This window comes from Oryza glaberrima, chromosome 5 (genome assembly GCF_000147395.1).
Source record: "Oryza glaberrima chromosome 5, OglaRS2, whole genome shotgun sequence".
Lineage (NCBI taxonomy): Eukaryota > Viridiplantae > Streptophyta > Magnoliopsida > Poales > Poaceae > Oryza > Oryza glaberrima.
This window is the reverse complement of record NC_068330.1, coordinates 5,622,126-5,630,106: the sequence shown is the minus strand read 5'-3', so window position 1 is coordinate 5,630,106 and position 7,981 is coordinate 5,622,126.

Sequence of the window (7,981 nt, the reverse complement as noted above, 5' to 3'; positions counted from 1 at the left end):
AATTTATAAATACTTTGTGTTCGATTTTAGTGCACGCAAGACAAAAACTCATTTACTCATGATTAATTAAGTATTAATAATTATAAACTTGAAAAATATATTTATTTAAAATTTTTAAATAATTTTTATACAAAAAATTTTCATAAAATGTATATCGTTCAAAAACGTAGTAACAAAAAAACAAAGAAGTTGGAATTTAGAGTCGAAGAAAACTGGAGAGAGTAGTCTCTCTACTGTGAGTGGCAAGTGCATTATAACAAGTTTAATATATAGTATAGCCAACTATTAGCTCTAAATTATCTATAATTAATTTATAAGCTAATACATACAATAGTTACCTATAAACATATATATAATATACTACATTGTTGATAACTGATGTGACCTGTCATATATATATATATATATATATATATATATATATATATATATATATATATATATATAGGACTTCATGGTGCCCGGGCTCCAAGGTATAAAACACATAAATTCTCTTAAATTTTTAAAAATTTTTAAATTGTGAGTATATACCTAGGTATATAAATTTGATTCATATAAATACCTAACAACAAAACAACTCAAACTCAACTTTATTTCACAATTCATTATTACATACCTAACGAATTATATGTTTGGATGTTATATACCTAGAACCAAAATCTAACCAAAATAAAAGTTCAAACTTGTTTGAACTTGTTAGTAAAGAAGTTAATGTTTATATCTAAACATTTTAAAAAATTTCATACTCATTCAAATTGGGTATATACTTAATTTGAATCTTGGAGCCCATACTCCATGTAGCACCAGTTAATTTACCTCTCTCTCTATATATATATAGCCCGCTACTCTTCTATCTAATTTTTTATTTTTTTGATGTGTGTTTATAATTGTTTTATAGTTGTACCTGCTCTTAGGGCACCCGCAATGGTTATCTATAGGCTATCTAGAAGAGATCCATGTCAGCATATTTTCTTACATGGAAGAGATTAAATAAAGAGAGAGAGAGAGTAAAGCTATCTACTAACCTAGAGATAGTCTATAGAGGAAAATGAGGCAATGGATTAGAGAGCTATGGATATCCATATAGACATACTATTGAGGTGGTTTACTATTAATCTAGTCTATTGCTGAGATGTAAATGTTTTATAGAGACCATATTACTTTATCATCCTGGGTGTCGTTAAAACCACAATGTGCGTGGTAGTACTACATGGCAGAGGGTAGCCAGCTACTCTATGGCGCCTACTCTGTGCCAGTCGCCTGCCTACAGCCTACTGTTCCGAATGCCGATGGCCGTCGACCCGAGGTGAGACGCCATGGAGCCATGGAGACCCTACTACTCCTAGTAGCTGCGACTTTGACAGGCACTCTGGCAGACTACACCACCAGTTGATGTGATGGAAAGATCGAGTGCCATTGCAGTGCACAGGGATCATATCATCGATTCGATTCTCCAATAATCTGCTCCACCTCCACTGCCATCGGCATCCTCTCTAGCGTAGGAGTACAGTAGTAGGAGTATGTACCTCTACCTATTTGATGCCAAATGTAATCATTTTCGTGTAAAACATTCCAAGGTATCCAACGTTTCAATAAAAATCTTAGCCTAAATGTTAAATTTGTACGTGCAGTTTAGATTACCATCTCCCCTAAACGAAAGAATAGAAAATAAAAAGAAAGAATACAGAACAGGATCACGTTAGAACGGAATATTTTAAGTGATACTACCTTCCTACTTCCACGTGCGCTCTCTCTTTGATACCTGGTATATGTGGTACCGATTGAGTACCGGCTAGTACCCGATACCTGGTACCTTGGGTGCCAGTTGGTACCTGGTACCTAGTATATTTGCTACTGACTGAGTACTGGCTGGTACCCGGTACCTGGTACCTTGGGTACATACCGCATGGTACCTAGGTATCAGACCTTGGTACCTGGGTACCAGGCATGATACTTGTGGGTATCAGCCATGATTCCTCAAGATACCCCCAAGGTAGTGAGGTCCAGCCAAAAGCCGGCCGCGACCATCTCCAGGAACACGCGCTGCAGCAACTTCATCTTGAAGTTGGCGGCGAAGGAGATGAGGTAACAATCCTAATCGCATATCCAAACCAAAGAAGATGATATTTATTTGGTAAAGCGCATTCTATTATCGTATTGCGACACTGCTCATATCCCTAACGCTAGCTCTGTTGACTTCATTCCTTGTCGGTGTTGCGAGCCTCTCTACTTTACGAAACGAAGGAAAATAGCAATGGAATGAGAGGTCCCAGAGCAGGTTGCCGCCAGTGTTGCGACAACCAAGGCACCGGGACCGCTGGCTTCTTCTCCTTCTGCTACGGCAGCAGATGAGCCATTGGGGCGGACCTAATGGGGGGCATGGAGCCTCAGTTGAACAACTCCTCCAAATTCCGTTCAAAGCAAGCTACTATTAAGCCCAAAAGAGAAGCTTTCAGATCTACCAGAGAAGTTGAGTTTGAGGCAAAGAAAAAAATGGGAACGATGAGAAAGAGGATGGTCGTACCTACACTCACCGACAAGGAGGCAGCGGGAGCAGCGGGCAAGGACGGCCGCGCTGGTGGCTCGTGGGAAGCGGGCGACGGAGACATCGGCGTTGCTCGACGCAGGCAGAGAGGAGGAACTCGCGGGTAGACGAGACAAAGTCGAGGCGGAGAGAAAGGTTGCCCATGATGGAGGAGAGAGGGAGACAAGGGGAGTGAGTATGGGAATGGGGATTAATTTATCTCGCGGCAACGGAATCCTGTGGGTTAGTTTTTCTCAAAAAAAAAAAGATTTTGACTGAAATCCAAGTGCAAAACAAATAATCGTAAAACATAGGAATAATCATTTGCTTGGACCACAGAAAAAACACGCTAATCAAATAAGAGAGCTAGTCTCGAAGGAAATTTTTCAAGAGGTTAGAACTCTTGCTATGTTTTCTCCAAAATCTCTATAGCACTGTTTATTTCATAGGAATTTTAAAGGATATGATTGAATTAAATCATTTATTTCAAATATCTTCATATGGAATTTCTTATAGGATTGAAATCCTTCAAAATTCCTATATTTGTTTACAAATCAAACGGACCCATGGACAGGACCCATAGTGTCCAGCTATATTTGTGGATACTTAAATTATGTTTACTCCCCTAAACTTTTTCTTTGGATCCCTTACCCTCAGCAAATTATTTGGCTCATTTTACACTAACCTATTAAACATAGTTCAGTTAATAATATTTATCTTGTTTTCCACTTTATACAAGTTATATTTTAAGCTGAAATTATTTTATCGCTATAGTTGACACCATCATGGATGTTCAAAAATATTCTTAATTTTTTATTAATGTTTGCTTTCTTTAAAATCTAGATGGTTTCAATCAATCTTAGGTGCTTCGAAGCAATGTAAACAACTTCAAAAATTAAGAAAATTTCGAGATGTAAGTTGTAATGCCTCTATCATCTTACCAAAATTCTATTGCAAAATATGACATATATAGATAGAGGAAAAGGAGAAATACCGTCAGAGATTAAAGTTAGTCATTTTTAATAGTTTAAGGTGTAAAATGACAAAAAAATAATTTAGATGATTAAATGCTCGGGGTGAAATAAATGGACTTTTTTCCATACAAATCGATCCACTTAATAACTTTAATAAGTTTTATATTTAATTATAATTAGTAGTACCGAGTTTCGATAGAACCAGAGCAAGAAATAGCATCCGGACATCCAAAACATGAGATATTTTGCACAGTAATATTGCCCAGAGGTGGTGGGCCGGGTGGCTAATAATTGGTGTCTGCACGTGGAGTCATCGTTGGTCGTATGGACTCTTAATATTTCCCAATATTTTTAGGAGCTCTTTTTAGAACAACTTAGGAATGATGTAGTATATATAATACAATGTCATGAAGAAAAATAAAATTTGGATAGAAATGCATGTGCATGTGCAAAACAGAAGGTTATAAAACGTTGCAAAATTCTAGGAATGATTAATTTGCATATTTGCGTTGTTTGGATAGATCATGGAAAAGTACGGAAATTGTGGAGAGAGGGATAGAGAGAGAGAGAGAGGAAAGGACGGGCAGCTCTAGAAAATAGTATCATTATGCACTATTCAAATACTAGTTGACGCAATAGTTAGTAGTTTCAATGCATGTTCGAGCTCAATATGTGAGGGGGCCAGTAGTACTAATTGACGCAATAATTAGTAACAAAATATTTCCCATGTTTTTCTACGAAATATATATATGGATGAATATATGTTATATATTATATAAATGATGGATAGGCATATGCTAAAAACATTGTGTAAATGATGTGCTCTTAATTCAATACAATTACGTACGGTAACAATTATTAGGAGGCCAAACCCACCTCAGTCGAAAGAAGGTCTGGTGCTATCATCAAAGAGATTAACAAGAAATTCGATGTTCTTGTAACAAAGGTTTCTTTTGAAGTTTTCGAGAAATTCAATCTTATGAGAAAAATTTCTAAGTGGTCCTTTGAATCGAAGGAATAGCTAGCAACAAAACTCCTATGAAATTTCACGGGTTGCTCAACACATGGGGATATTTGAGGAATTTTAACCTGAAGTTAAAGTTCTAGGGGAAAAAAATTCTTGAGTCTATCTCTCTCTTGATGTCTGGTTTTTTTTTTCTACGATAGATCTATCCAAACAGTTATTCATGCTTTTTTTGTGTGTTTTTCCAATTTATAGATTAGGTGCTAAAACACACAATCCTATATTTTTCCAATTCATGTGTGTTTAAGAACCTTATGTTTCAAAAGTTTATGAGATTGGAACATTTTAAATGAATTGCTTATAATTCTTAAGTCTATATTTTTCGTTTCAGTGACCAGATACAAAAGTATTCCATAGGATTCAAATCTAACAGAACATGAACTTTTTGACAAAATTTTGAAGAAAGTGAACTAATTCTTATAAAAAATCTTGAAAAAATCATTGTAAGAAAGTACTCATTTATATTATAAGACTTTAACTTCTTTTCTTAGTCAAGCTCTCATAAGTTCAAATTAATTTTATTAAATCTAACATTGAATATATCGTGGTCAAACTTATAGAAGTTAGGCTAAGAAAAAATTGAAACGTCTTATACTATAAAATAGAGGAAGTACACAATATATATTTTGCTAATCCCTTTTCCATACTTAATAGTATAATACTTTATCCATTTTAAAATATAAAGCACAACTATAACTAACAAAAAGACCAAAAAAATTATTACCTTCTCGTTTAAATCATCATTTCAACAAATACCATGCATACATTTAACAGACTTAGATATCTTCAAAGTAAAGATTAAAAACCAAAATTAGAGAACTAGTTACATTATATAGTTGCGCCCTATACCTAAGGCCCTGTTTAGTTCGCGAAAAGAAAATTTTTAGGTGTCACATCGGATGTTTGACCGGATGTCGGAAGTGGTTTTCGAACATAAATTAAAAAACTAATTTTATAACTCGCCTGGAAACCGCGAGACGAATCTTTTGAGCCTTATGGCTAATCATGAAATAATTAGGCTCAAAAGATTCGTCTCGCGATTTCTATGAAAACTGTGCAATAATTAGTTTTTATTTTTATCTATATTTAATACTATCTGTATGTGTTTAAAGCTTTGATGTGATGGTTTTAGAAAAAAAATTTGGGAAATAAACTAGGCCTATAATGTACTCCCTTCCACAGTCTCACACGCGTAGTGCTGTACATGGCTGTCTCGAGGCGATCGACTGCGTTTGGCCAGCTGCTTCATTGGCAGCATGCATGCATGTCCCAGATCTAACAGTAAGTGGATCTAACAGTGCAGTCTCAACGGGTAGTGTACTAGTGTCTGCAGTAAATACTTCCACTATTTATTTAAAATTATAGTTTTAATCTATAGTATTTCCTCCATCCCATTTTAAGTGTAGCCATGAACTTCCGTGCCTAATTTTGATCTTCCGTCTTATTTGAAATTTTTTTATAATTAGGGCTTGTTCAGATTGTAGACAAAATAAACCTTACCAATATTAAAATTTTGGCAAGATGACAATATTGCTAAAATTTTAGCAGGATTTCTTATGTATTCATCAAATTTGGCAACAAACTAAACGCATACATTTTTTTTTGACAATTTTGCCAAAAAATGGTATGGTTAAAAATGGCATCAATCTGAACAGCCCCTTACTATTTTTGTTGTTATGAGATGATAAAACATAAACTTATGTTTTTAAATTTGTTCAAAATTTTTTCAAATAAGACGGACAATCATAGTTGGACGCGAAAAACCATGTCTGCACTTAAAATGGGATGGGGGGAGTATTAAAAAGATGGGAAAAAGGTTTATTAGTTACCTTTTGAGTTTTGTGATTGAGGTGATTGTCGCATCTAATATTATCCACATCATCAACTAATTAATTAGATGGCAACTCATACACCACATTACCTTTAATATACTAGTCTCGATACAATACAAATATTTATTTTATTCACTCTCATCCAATCAATGTCACTCTTTTCTCCTTCCTCCTTAAAGTTTGTGAAGAGGTTGCCCCTTGCATGAGAGCACGTTTAATAGTACAGCCAACTACTAGCTCCAATTCATCTATAACCAATCTGATAGCTCATTCATACAATAGTTACATACTACACTATAAATACCTGGTCCCACCTGTCATACACACACTGCATCTTGGAGTTCGTGCTATAGCTGGCTACAAATCTGTAGCCCGCTGCTCTTCTCTCTCCTCATTTATCTACTTAAAATATGTTTGTAGCTGGCTTATAGCCTATTATTGTACCTGCTCTGAGGGATGACTCATTCTCTCTCATCTCCTCTTTCCTCCACATCATCATTTAAGCTTAGATGGCACCTAGGAGATTTGTGCTTAAATACCTATAGTACTTGCCCTGAGATAGGTGAGGGATAGATCCGGACTAGTTGACAACTATAATAAAATCAAGGGTAGTACATCTAATATAGTAATTTAATGGTAAAACTCATCTTTTATTAGCTAGTAATAAATCGTTATATCTGGGATAAAAATTAAATTATAGAGCACTACTACAAAATCATTTTTATAATATCTAGCTTTTAATTTTCCAGACGGATTAAAAAATCCCACTTGTAAAATTAATAGAAGTTCCTATAGATATAGCCCTGGTTGTAAAAATTATTAACCTGAAAGGGGACCGCTTATAAAAATACCCTTATTTTCATAAGCGGGGCCTAAAGAGACCCGCCTGCAAATAAGACTACCTATTAATCTTTTGACAAATTTATAGTTTCGAATCTTGCAGAATTTCAACCAAAGGATATAGCCCGTTTTAGATAAAATAACAAAAAAAAATAAACATGTAAAAAAATCTTAAATCTAGAGAAAACATTATTGTAAAAAAATAATCTAATTTCGGTACATTGTAATTGAGTGCAAGTACTATGTAACTGAGTGTAAGCGCACTGTTAACTGAGTTTAAGCGCACTGTTAACTGAGTTAACTGAGTTTAAGTGTTATGTACTTAGTGTAACTGTAAATTAAATATGCAAGAACACGAATCCTATGCAAGATTCTACGTACGAAAAGTGAAAGATAGGAATCCAAAAGTCCGTCGCAAATGAAATAGCGAATCCGCCGTTAAAAGCAACCATTATTAAAATCGACAGAGCCACCATGTATTCACGCTAAGTACTCTCTCCCTCGACCCTCCCTCTCGCTCAGCTCCCTCGATCCCCTCTTCCTCACCCTCAAAGGAGCAAAGCCCAGGGCCACCATAGGGGCTCCTCTATTCCCCTGCCATCTCCTAGATCTGGCTCTCCTCCTTCCAGATTTGGCCAAAAGGGGAGGAGATTGGCGGTTGACAGTCGTTACGGACAAATTTCGACCGCCAATATTACTAAAATATATAATGGAGAACTAGCTATGCTTACAATGCATGTTTGTTTTCAAATAATATAGTTTCACTTATACTTGGAGAATAACATGT